This window comes from Pongo abelii, chromosome 2 (assembly GCF_028885655.2).
Source record: "Pongo abelii isolate AG06213 chromosome 2, NHGRI_mPonAbe1-v2.0_pri, whole genome shotgun sequence".
NCBI classification, from domain to species: Eukaryota; Metazoa; Chordata; class Mammalia; order Primates; family Hominidae; genus Pongo; species Pongo abelii.
In genome coordinates, this window is record NC_085928.1 from 159951044 (window position 1) to 159963706 (window position 12663).

The 12663-nt window shown below is 38.3% G+C and overlaps 1 long non-coding RNA gene across 7 annotated transcripts in view; it reads right to left on the bottom strand.

Moving 5' to 3' along the window:
* The window catches only part of LOC129058275 (uncharacterized), an 81171-nt gene that overhangs the window by 2932 nt on the left and 65576 nt on the right, over positions 1–12663 (bottom strand). For 5 of the 7 annotated variants that reach the window (XR_010139362.1, XR_010139359.1, XR_010139360.1 and 2 more), the window contains one exon: positions 9136–11001. This is a non-coding gene — a long non-coding RNA (uncharacterized LOC129058275). Of the gene's footprint in view, positions 1–9135; positions 11002–12076; positions 12171–12663 lie in introns of all 7 variants that reach the window. The other 2 variants (XR_010139363.1, XR_008523349.2) reach the window with 2 other exon arrangements.

Here is a 12663-nt window from a genome sequence, read left to right on the forward strand (position 1 = left end):
GTGCCCGATACTAGGGCTCAACATATGTATTAGATGTTTTGTTGTTGTTGTTGTTGTTATGTTATTTTGTTGTTGTTTTGTTTTGTTTCATTTCGGGTTCACTTTAATCAATGGCTCATCATAACTGTGCCCTGCACTGGGTGGAAAGAGGTTGGCAGGGAGAGTTGGAACCAAGAGCAATGTCTACAATAATTGAATTTAGAGAGGTCAAATACCTTAGCCATTTAGGAAGACAGAATTTGGAAGCAGATTGAGTTTTCATCCCATTTACTAGCCATAAACTTCGGTCTTTTGTTTGTTTTGTTTTTTGAGACAGAGTCTTGCTCTGTCATCCAGGTGGGAGTTCAGTGGCATGATCTCAGCTCACTGCAACCTCTGCCTCCTGGGTTCAAGCAATTCTCATGCCTCAGACTCCCGAGTAGCTGGGATTACATGTGCCCACCACCACGCCCGGCTAATTTTTTTCTATTTTTAGTAGAGATCGGGTTTCACTATGTTGGCCAGGCTGGTCTCAAACTCCTGACCTCAGGTGACAGGTGAGCCACCCGCCTCAGCCTCCCAAAGTGTTGGGATTACAGGTGTGAGCCACCACGCCAGGCCAAACTTCAGTCTTGTTACTTAACCTTTCTGCCCTCAGTTTCCTCAACTTTTAAATGAGGACAATAAGAATAGTACAATTATATTAGTTTACAAGAGCTGCTGTAACAAAGTATCATAAACTAGATGACTTCACAGAAGTTCATCTCACAGTTCTGGAGGCTAGAAATCTGAATTAAGGTGTAGGCAGGGTCGGTTCCTTCTGGGGGCTGTGAAGGAAGAATCTGTTCTAGGCCTTTCTCCTTCACTTGTAGATGGCATCTTCTCTCAGTGTCTCTTCTATTCATCTATCTACATGTGCCTGATCTACCCTAGTGACCTCATTTTAACTTGATTACTCTTGTAGAAGCTCTATGTCCAGATAGGTCATATTCTGAGGTATTGAGGGATTAGGACTCCAGCATATCTTTTTGTGTGTGTGTGAGGAGGGACATAGTTCAATCCATAATGACCATATTATCTAATCAGGTTGCTGTGAGGATTAAATAAATTAATACAAGTAAAGCATTTAGAAGACTGTCTGGCACGCTGCAAGCACACAAAAACATTAGCTGGTGTTACTATGTTTCTGAAACTCTTGTTACACCAAGATGTTAAGATATCGGCCTTAAGAATAAGCCAATAAAAATTACGCTGTTTGAGTATATTCGTTTGTTTTGGGGGAGTGGCTGGAGAGTGGAGGTTTTCAACCCTTGCTCTCAGAATACAGAAAAACAAAAGAAGCCACAGTTCCTGACACTGACAATATATTTTTTTAAAAAGGTATGACAAGACATAACAAGTCATTGCACTCATGATAAGCTTGAAAGTGACTCAATTTGACAGATATGTTGTATATTGAGAGGCATATCACAGTTAGTATTTGTCCTTTGATTTATTGTTAGGTATTGTTAATTCACTTTTAGCAGTAATCATTAAGTCAGTTATACAATATAAGATTGTAGTTTGATTTTGCAGTTCTTAAATTTGACCTCTCCTAAAGTTAGGGGTTGGTTTCAAAGTCTTCTTAGATACTCCAGGCTTAGAATTTTAAAATAAGTCTCTTAGGCCAGTTGGTCGTTGTGTGACTCAAACATACTAAAATATAGCCCAACAAGCCATTCAAGGCACAAGATTTCTAAACACTGGCATTTCTCAATAATGCCCATGGATGCAAATTCCTGAATTACAGGGATTCCCAAAAAAGAATGGACTCTTTCTAATGGATAACATTTATCCTCCTTTTAACAAAGAGAGAATACAAAAGTCAGTTTTGTATTCCAATGTTTTGCTCTCATTCTCTTAAGAGTACGTCAAAATTTTACTTTCAGTCCATCTTCCAGATCATTCATTAATGCAGTTCTGTGGTGATGTGGTTTTTACATTCCGTTCAATCCTGACAGCATTTTAAACTCTGGCTTCTGAGTAAAAATCTCAGTACAGGTCCCCTTGCATTTGTTGATTTTACAAATGAATAGACCCTCAGTAGGGAGAAGCCAGCCTTCTCTCAAAAGCCTTCTTCAAAGCAGAGGCTGCCTGGGTGGTATGGGTGATCTGAATATTGCCTGTTTAAATGGGCAGTTAGTGATGCACATACCATCCAACCACATGTGTAACTTATTTCTGAATTATTATACCAGGGCAGAAACCTACCTCATGAGTTTCCACCACAGTAATACTGAAAGTTCAGCTGTCCAATTTCAATTATATTCCATCTGCAAATCCAGACTATATCCAAAGTCATGATTCCACCATTTGTGAGCGTTGAGAAGGGCAGAAGAGTATATACCTGAGGCCTCTTCTCTCTGCTCCCACCTCCTTCTCTATACCCTCCCCACCAATATTTTTACCCACTCTCCTTCCCCTTTCTCCATCACATTCTCGGCCCTCTCCATTGAAAGATTTTAGTCTTTTCATCTCATGTATAGTCATTAGCTCTAGAGTTAAAATTTATTTTTTTACTTACTTTTTTTTTTTTTTGCTACTTTCAACATAGTAAATGGAGATTCAGAAGAAAGCTTCATATATACACTTTAAAAATAAATTATTTTCTTATTACGTGTTATGTTCATTGTAGGAAATTTAGAAATAAGGATATATTTTTTGTTTTTGTTTTTGCGGCGGGGTCTTGCACTGTCGTCCAGGCTCGAGTGCAATGGCACCATCTCAGCTCACTGCAACTTCTGCTTCCCAGGTTCAAGAGATTCTCCTGTCTCAGCCCCCTGAGTAGCTGGGATTACAGGCATCCACCACCACGCTCAGCTAACTTTTTGTATTTTCAGTAGAGAAGGGGTTTCACTATGTTGGCCAAGCTGGTCTCAAACTCCTGACCTCATAATCCACCCACCTTGGCCTCCCAAAGTGCAGGGATTACAGACGTGAGCCACTGCGCCCGGCCGGATATATATTTTTTTAAAGGAAAGATAACAACCCATATCCTGAAACCCAGAAATAAGCATGGCTACTATTTTGGTGCATAGTATATCAATTTGCATATACTTTTAAAACTCTGAACAACCATGCAATTAGATCACCCAACTAGTATCTGGAGGAAAGCAGATGCTGAAAGAGTCAATTACCAGATTAATGACCTTTCTCCCCTGCCCTCCCACTGCATCTACATCCCAGGACTACTCTGAGAGGACATCAGTTTCTAAACACTTGCAAGAGTTTCTGTCCCAGCTACTGAGTATTCTCATCTGGCTCTGGTCATACATTATCCAGTATTGGTCCCTTGGCTTCAGATCATCAACTGACATGCGAGATATAAATATACAATAAAAAAGAAAAGAACTCCCAAATTTTTGAAAGAAGAAAAATTTCTCTAAAGCAAATTCAATGCAGCAGTTGGTCTAGTTCAGTGAGAAAGTACATATTCTGAACATGTGAACTCCATGTTTTGAAAACTCAACTTACACTGAAGAAAGTTGCATTCTACCAAAAGGAAAAATAATATCTCTTAGTAGATTTTTTAAATACCAACCCTTGAGAAATGTACGTCCATGGAAACGTCCACACTCATTACCCACACAAGATATACACAAACTTGCACATTTTAAGAATACATACTAAAAAATAATATTTTAACTATAAGAATTATCTCTGACAGAATTTAAAAATATTAAGATTATAATTCAAGAACTGGATACTATAAAAAAGGAATGACCCAAAATAAGAAAGACCTCTTAGAAATTAAAAGTATAGTGATTTAAGCAAAGTTTTAATAAATTGATTAAAAGATAAAATCAAGGAAATCTCCAAGAAAGTAGAAAATACAAGTAGATTAAAAATATGAAAAAAAGGCTAAATTGTAATGTACAAATCCAGGAGGCTAATGTCTAGTGAATAGAAGCTCCAAAAAAAACAAACAAAATGAGAGAATACAAACAAATTTTTAAAAGGGAATTTATCAGAGCTGAAAGACATTAGTCTCTAGACCGAAGGAAAAAAGGAGGAAAAAAATACTAGAATACTACACAAAATGAATGAAAAATTACCCATATTCAGTCACAGAATGGTGAAATTTAAGAATATCAAAGATTTTTTAATCCAAAAAATATTCAAAGCAAAAAAAAATTGCCTTTTTTTTTTCCAAAAAATCAGATTGTCATCTAACTTCTCAGCAATACTGAATTCTAGAAGACAATGAAACATTGCCTTCAAAGTTCTGAGGAAAAATGATTTTAAATGAAAAAGTCAACATTCAATCAAATTATCAATATAATTGGAGAGTAAAATAAGGTTATTCTAAGTCATGGAAGGACTTAGTAAGTTTACCTCCCATATACCTTTCTTATAGAAGTGATTCAAGGATGTGTTCCAATAAAACAAGAGAGTAAACCAAAAAAGAGAAAAATACGGAGTTGAAGAAACAAGCCAAACAGGAGAAAAATGGAAGGAAGACATGGCTTAATTGTCTCTTCCATTTTAGCTTTTCAATAAATCTAGAGAAGAAAAGTCCAGTTTGGATCTGGCGGGACAAGGGCTTTAAAAGGCAGGTATCTGGAAAAAAAACTGTATATGAGCTGAAGTAATCCACGGATTTGATTATATCTTTAAGAAATTGGAATATCAACTTGTAAAAAAAATCACAGTAATGCAAAAGATGGGGATGGAGAGGAGCAAATAATTAGAAATTCCAAGAAAATCACAAAGCTATGAAAAAAAGATATAAAATCATAGTATCTTATGCAGCTAAGCAGTGAATAATCTTTACATAGTCATAATGTAATCACTGCTGATCAATTTTCAACTCTTAGAATCAACCTACGGGGTCAGCCTAAAAAGGAAGACTTAGAGGTAGTTGCAGAATGAGGTTCATGTTTTTTGTTTTCTTTTTTCTTGACAACATAAGTTAAAATTAAGCATTTGGTTGAGATTAGGAGGAATCACGAAATGAAGGAAAGGGTAAGGGCTTTCGTACTTTCACCTCACGAATCAAAGAATTAAAAGGTACTGTCAAATGGCTGATGGAATTAGAAGTAAGAAAGTGAGTGTATTTTTTGTAGTTACACAGGTAACTGTTAATAGCAGAAAAAATCTAAAACTAGTGGCAATTTATGGGGAAGTGGAGAAAAGAAAGGCCAGATTTGGAAGATGAAAAATAAGTGAGTTAAATCCATAGCCAACATTATAGAAATCAGCAGATAATGTCTAAACTTGTTGACTAAAGAAACAGGAAACTAATAATGTATTGAAGAGTTTATAACAAGTAAAAGCAAAATGTATGACAATTGTAGCACAAAGGCTGGGAGGGAAAAAATAGGCATACTGGGGGTTCATACACTACACATGAAGTGGTATTGGATCACTCAAAGGGAGACTACAATTAGCTAAAGAGGTATGTGATAATTCCACTTCCAGTCGAATGGAGTAAGGATTAGATTTACCATCCTGCCTGAAACAACTAAAATACCAGATAAAATATATGAAACAATGGCACTCAGGACTTTGGACGCCCCATGATAAACAACAATGATCTCTGAGAAAGGAAAAAGAAAAGAAAATGTAAATCTATACAAACACTTGTGTAAAAATCTTCATAGCAACTTTATTGTGATAGCCCCATACTGGAAACAACCCAAATGTCCACCAAAAGATGAATGAATAAACAAATCATGCTGTATCTATACAATGAGATATATTACTTAGTACAAAAAAGAATGAATTAGGTACATGCAACTAAATGGTTGAATCTCAAATTAATTACGCTGAGTGAAAGAAGCCAGAAAAAAATAGCACATACTATAAGGTTCCATTTATTTAAAATTGAAAAATGAAAACTAACTTATAGTGACAGAAAACAGATCAGAGAGTATGGAGAGAGGTGGTAGGGAGTATTAAAAGGAGCATGAGGAAACTTTCAGGGGTGATGAATATGCTCACCCCTGAAAGTTTCCCCTTGCCCTTTTTAATAGCTTCACTGTGGCTTATATGAAAGTCAAAATTCATCAGACTGCTCACATTAAAATAAACAGTTTCACGATATTGATTCTTCCTACCCATGAGCATGGAATGTTCTTCCATTTGTTTGTATCCTCTTTTATTTCCTTGAGCAGTGGTTTGTAGTTCTCCTTGAAGAGGTCCTTCACATCCCTTGTAAGCTGGATTCCTAGGTATTTTATTCTCTTTGAAGCAATTGTGAATGGGAGTTCACTCATGATGAAAATGGCCATACTGCCCAAGGTAATTTACAGATTCAATGCCATCCCCATCAAGCTACCAATGACTTTCTTCACAGAATTGGAAAAAACTACTTTAAAGTTCATATGGAAACAAAAAAGAGCCCACATCACCAAGTCAATCCTAAGCCAAAAGAACAAAGCTGGAGGCATCACACTACCTGACTTCAAACTATACTACAAGGCTACAGTAACCAAAACAGCATGGTACTGGTACCAAAACAGAGATATAGATCAATGGAACAGAACAGAGCCCTCAGAAATAATGCCACATATCTACAACTATCTGATCTTTGACAAACCTGAGAAAAACAAGCAATGGGGAAAGGATTCCCTATTTAATAAATGGTGCTGGGAAAACTGGCTAGCCATATGTAGAAAGCTGAAACTGGATCCCTTCCTTACACCTTATACAAAAATCCATTCAAGATGGATTAAAGACATAAACATTAGACCTAAAACCATAAAAACCCTAGAAGAAAACCTAGGCATTACCATTCAGGACATAGGCATGGGCAAGGACTTCATGTCTAAAACACCAAAAGCAATGGCAACAAAAGCCAAAATTGACAAATGGGATCTCATTAAACTAAAGAGCTTCTGCACAGCAAAGGAAACTACCATCAGAGTGAACAGGCAACCTACAAAATGGGAGAAAATTTTCACAACCTACTCATGTGACAAAGGGCTAATATCCAGAATCTACAATGAACTCAAACAAATTTACAAGAAAAAAACAACCCCATCAAAAAGTGGGCAAAGGACATGAACAGACACTTCTCAAAAGAAGACATTTTTGCAGCCAAAAAACACATGAAAAAATGCTCACCATCACTGGCCATCAGAGAAATGCAAATCAAATCCACAATGAGATACCATCTCACACTGGTTAGAATGGCAATCATTACAAAGTCAGGAAACAACAGGTGCTGGAGAGGATGTGGAGAAACAGGAACACTTTTACACTGTTGGTGGGACTGTAAACTAGTTCAACCCTTGTGGAAGTCAGTGTGGCGATTCCTCAGGGATCTAGAACTAGAAATTCCATTTGACCCAGCCATCCCATTACTGGGTATATACCCAAAGGACTAGAAATCATGCTGCTATAAAGACACACGCACACGTATGTTTATTGCGGCATTATTCACAATAGCAAAGACTTGGAACCAACCCAAATGTCCAACAATGATAGACTGGATTAAGAAAATGTGGCACATATACACCATGGAATACTACGCAGCCATAAAAAATGATGAGTTCATGTCCTTTGTAGGGACATGGATGAAACTGGAAATCATCATTCTCAGTAAACTATGGCAAGAACAAAAAACCAAACACCGCATATTCTCACTCATAGGTGGGAATTGAACAATGAGAACACATGGACACAGGAAGGGGAACATCACACTCTGGGGACTGTTGTGGGGTGGGGGGAGGGGGGAGGGATAGCATTGGGAGATATACCTAATGCTAGATGACGAGTTAGTGGGTGCAGCGCACAAGCATGGCACATGTATACATATGTAACTAACCTGCACATTGCGCACATGTACCATAAAACCTAAAGTATAATAATAATAAATAAATAAATAAAAAATAAAATAAACAGTTTATTGTGTGTCCATTATACTTCAATGGTTAAAAAAGAAAAGAAAGATATGGCATAAACATGTTATGGAAAAAGATAACAAATATATTACATATATTTATATGTATATAACAAATATCTAAAATATATATCAAATAAATAATAAGCATGGCATAAACTTATTTTAGGAGTATGGAAGTAACTGCCAAAGAGCTATAAGAGAAACTGTTTAAAGTGTTTCCTTATGTGAGGAAATGCGGGGAAGGAGAGAATGAGGGGAGGAGCTGTTGCTTCTTCCTATAAGCCCTTCTGGATTTGCTCATTTTTAACAGTGAGTATGTATGTCAGTTCAGATGCTCAGAGAAGCAGATGCTCAGAGAAGCAGATGCTTAGATGGGACTTGATGTTTAATGCTTAGCCTGTGAAGGATAAAGGGAGGAGGAAGCAGGAGTAGACAGGGAGAGAGCTGGGATTGAGATCAGGTCTGCCACCTGTGAAGAGAGAGGGCAAGGAAAGGCTGGATAGGAAGAGACTGGGAACCCAGAGCAAGAGTCTTTCTCTTTCTGAGAAAGACTTGCCGGGCTGATAGGGAGCGTCTAAGCAAAAGTTGCCCATTAGCAGAGTTCTGTGTCAGGGAGGATGGGCGTGTGCTGGCATCCTAGCACCACTGCAGTGTTCAGTCATTGGCTGGGAGCAGCCCAGAGGGCTATGGCTCAGCATGAATGCCGCAGTAGATCCAAAGATGTGGCAGCTAGGGGCTGTCATTCTGCTATGTGCCCCACAGCAGGATTTTGTTTTTTTGTTTTTGTTTTGAAATGGAGTCTCGCTCTGTCGCCCAGGCTGTAGTGCCCTGGTGCGATCTCGGCTCACTGCAAGTTCCGCCTCCCAGGTTCATGCCATTCTCCTGCCTCAGCCTCCTGAGTAGCTGGGACTACAGGCACCCGCCACCACTCCGGGCTAATTTTTTTTTTTTTTTTTTTTTTTTTTTTTTTTTAGTGGAGACGGGGTTTCCCCGTGTTAGCCAGGTTGGTCTTGATCTCCTGATCTTGTGATCCGCCTGCCTTGGCCTCCCAAAGTGCTGGGATTACAGGCGTGAGCCACCGCGCCCGGCCGCAGTTCCTCTTAAAGGGACATCTGAAGAGCATATTTTCCTGGCAGCTACAGCAGGCATTGATTTGATTTTAAAATTTCAAAAGTGTTTTTAAAAGAAGGATAAATTCCTCTGATCAACAAGTAAAATGAATAAACATTCAGAGAGCAGCACAGTTTTTTATAGAGTTGAACACTCACCTGGTTGGTGCTATATATTCTGCATTCTTTTTTGTTCAAAAGTGTCGAGTTGAGTAGGTTAAATCTATTTGGTTCTTTCCTAGTTGAAGGTCACAGTAGACAATTAAAGAGGCAGCCATTTTCTGCAAAAGGTATCTATAGAGTCAATAAGCGGGGTTCTGTGAGCACAAGGAGGAGTGCCACTTGAGAACCTATGGATTCTGATGAAGCAACCCTGGGAATCACATAAAACCATTTAGAACACACTGAGCTCATTAGAAATGCTCTCATTCTGTAACCCTCACGGCTCTGAAATTTCCTCTGACTTAACAAATAAGGCTAGCAAATAATAAATTATGTTCACAGTACAAAGCAATTGAAAAAGCTGTTAAAATATATATATAAATACACACAGATATATATTTATATTAAAATATATTACGTATATATTTGCAATTCAGAGACAAAGAGGTATATCCAGGTTTTTAGGTCCTGGAATTTACACAATTTTTCCGGCTCTGTTAAAAAAAAAAAATCATAACAATAAAATGCCCTCACATGACCACTTAGCACCACCCTGCATAAAGGAAAGTATATGTGTGTTGGGCTCGGGGGTGGGGCAGAGTGGAAAGATGTAGCAGTCTTAACCAATTGTGATTCAAATTTTTTCATTTTTGCAAATTTTGCAAAAACATATAACCATCTGAACATTTTGTAGAACCCCTCTCAGGGCCTTGGAGAGGGTCCTGATGCCTATACTTTGCCAGCATTGCAACCCTCTATGAAGAGCAGAGAATAAGGGAGTGTTGATTCCCGTAAGAAATTTGTGGATATAAATATAAGTTAGTGGGGGACAGGGGTTGGCCCTTCACACACATGTTAGTACTGAAAATAAAAAGAATACGCACAGAGGGAACTGCCTGTTGATGTAAATCATCTTCCCTGTGTCTGGCACCCTGGGCACTGGTCACTCCATGCCAGGGCCTGGCTCCAAACACATGACACCCTCATGAGCCATCTGCACGCTAAGGACATAGTTGCATCTGATTTCTCTGAGAACCTGTCACTCGGAGCAGGGAGCTGAATGACAAGGATGAGCAAAGCACGTTATTGGGCTCTGTTATTAAAGGAAGTGGATTTGACTTGGTGAAAATATGCTTATACAGCATATGATCACAACTACTTTTTTAAACACCCTGAAAGAAAATATAGGGAAGTACACTCAAATGTGCTAACTATAGATGTCAGAACTATGGGTGTTAGAACTATGGGTAATCTTTTTTAACGTTCCCCTCACATTTTCTTTAATAAGCATATATTGTCTTTAAAATTGAAAATGAATTTCAAAAAATGTTTAAAAAATGCATTAACTTTGTATATATGGATATACACAGATATATGTATTAATTAATGCAAGCAATGTGCAGGAATCTGGAGAGATTTAAAACTTCCCATGGCTTCCAGTAAGAATATTTCACATGGCAGCTATTACCAGTGTGGTATGAGAATCAGAGAATCAATTAATCTCACTTTTGAAAGGGTCTTTGTATTAGTTATCTATTGCTCCATCACAAATTACCCCAAAACCTTGGCGGCTTAAAACAATAAACATTTATTATTTCACACAGTTTCTGTAGGTTAGGAACCTCTGAGTGACTTAGCTGAGTGTCTCAGGCTCAGGGTCTCTGATGGGGTTGCAGTCAAGCTCTGTGCAGGGGCTGCAGTCATCTGAAGGTTTATCCAGGGCTGGAGCACCTACTTCCAAGATGGTCATTCATATGGCTATTGGCAGAAGTCCTCAATGCCTTGCCACATGGGCCTCTCCATGGGGCTGCCTGACTGTCCTCACAACACAGCATCTGGCTTCCCCTGGATGGAATGATGTGTCTATGTATGAGAAAGAGAGAGAGAGGAGCCACAAGGTCTTTTGTGATCTAGCCTAGGAAAAGTCATACCATCATTTCTGCCATATTCACAGACCAATCCTGATGCAGTGTGGGAGGGGACTACACATATCCAAGGCAGGGATCATTAGAGGCCCTTAAACACCATCATGTCCAATCCCTATGAGATCCTTGAGAAACTAAAATTTTTCCATAAAACAAGAAATATTGAGATTGTTAGTCACAGTCATTTAAACCTATTAAGGAAATAGGTATTTGAATCCTATTTTAAATTCTGACTCGCAGAAATGGCTCTTCTGAAAACAGTGTATTAGAGGTTATGCGTGTAATGTGACTTTAAAATGTTAATTGTTTTTCACTTCTTGGAAAGTTACAAAATTTTATTTCCTTCCTTTTAGAGAGGTTTAGATAGGCAAAACAGATTTTTTTTAAACAAGCCTTTGTACTTTGGTGGTATGGCTGCAAGGCAAAAACAAGTAAACAAACAAAAACCTTTTAGTGGTTGTTTTCAGCCTAGCTAGATGTCTAATTGATTTAAAAACAATAATAATCTATCTCCCCCAATAGGTCAAATGTCTTTCTAATACAATCCATGGATTTCAACACATGGAAAAGGAGGCTCATGAAATCAATATAGAAACTATATTGTTAAAAAACAACAATTAGTCTGGGCACAGTGGCTCATGCCTGTAATCCCAGCACTTCAGCAGGCCGAGGTGGGAGGATTGCTTGAGCTGAGGAGTTCAAGACCAACCAGGGCAACACAGTGAGACCTTGTCTCTACCAAAACAACAACAATAAAATCAGAATGAAAACTCTGTCTGACTTGGGGAATTTTCTTTTTTAATAAATGAGTTTATTTAGGTCAAAAAAAAGCATTTCAAATAACATCTTATGTATTTAATGAATTGCCTTTACTAAAAAGAGTAAAATTATATGAAATTTGAAATGCCTTTAAATTAGAGACATAAGATTATAGAAATGTGGGGCAATGCATCTTCCAGGCTGCTCCTCTTAATAAGAATAGGAAGAGGAAATTTGTCAGTGTTTGAAATTACCTCCAGACTCTTTAAGCGATGAATTCTCCTGTATTCATCTTTGAATCCCAAATGCCAGCAGAATGCCAGGCACAGACAGGTCATGAAATATTTGCTGAATGAATGAAGAAGGGAAAAGCACTCGATTGTTTTGGAGAAATGATACCACTACAAAGCCCGTTCTCACCCTAATTTCCATTCCTCCCTTCACCCCCTGTGTTCCCAACATCCCCTGACTTCAAAGAGAGTCCCCAGGAAGAGAGCTGGCCTTGGCATGGGTAAATCACCAGTTTCCCTAATGGCTCATGACTTGTCAACCCAGCAAGTCCAATTAATTCCCTGTTCAAACTGACATTTTAAATTCTGGTCCATAATACAAAAGAAAAATGAATCTGCCCAACTTCTTGTTTGGGCATCTATTATATTTTCAACGCCATCCCATAAATTCTATGCATTCACTCCCTCCCCCAGTGCAAGAATTAAACACGGATCTGCAGCCGGATGGATTCTGTCTCCTGTCTTTTGTCCAGCTGGAAAGCTACTTACTAGTTCTTTATCGTCTTTTGGTAACAGATCTTCTCCCAGGAATCTGCACTCTCACTGTTAAA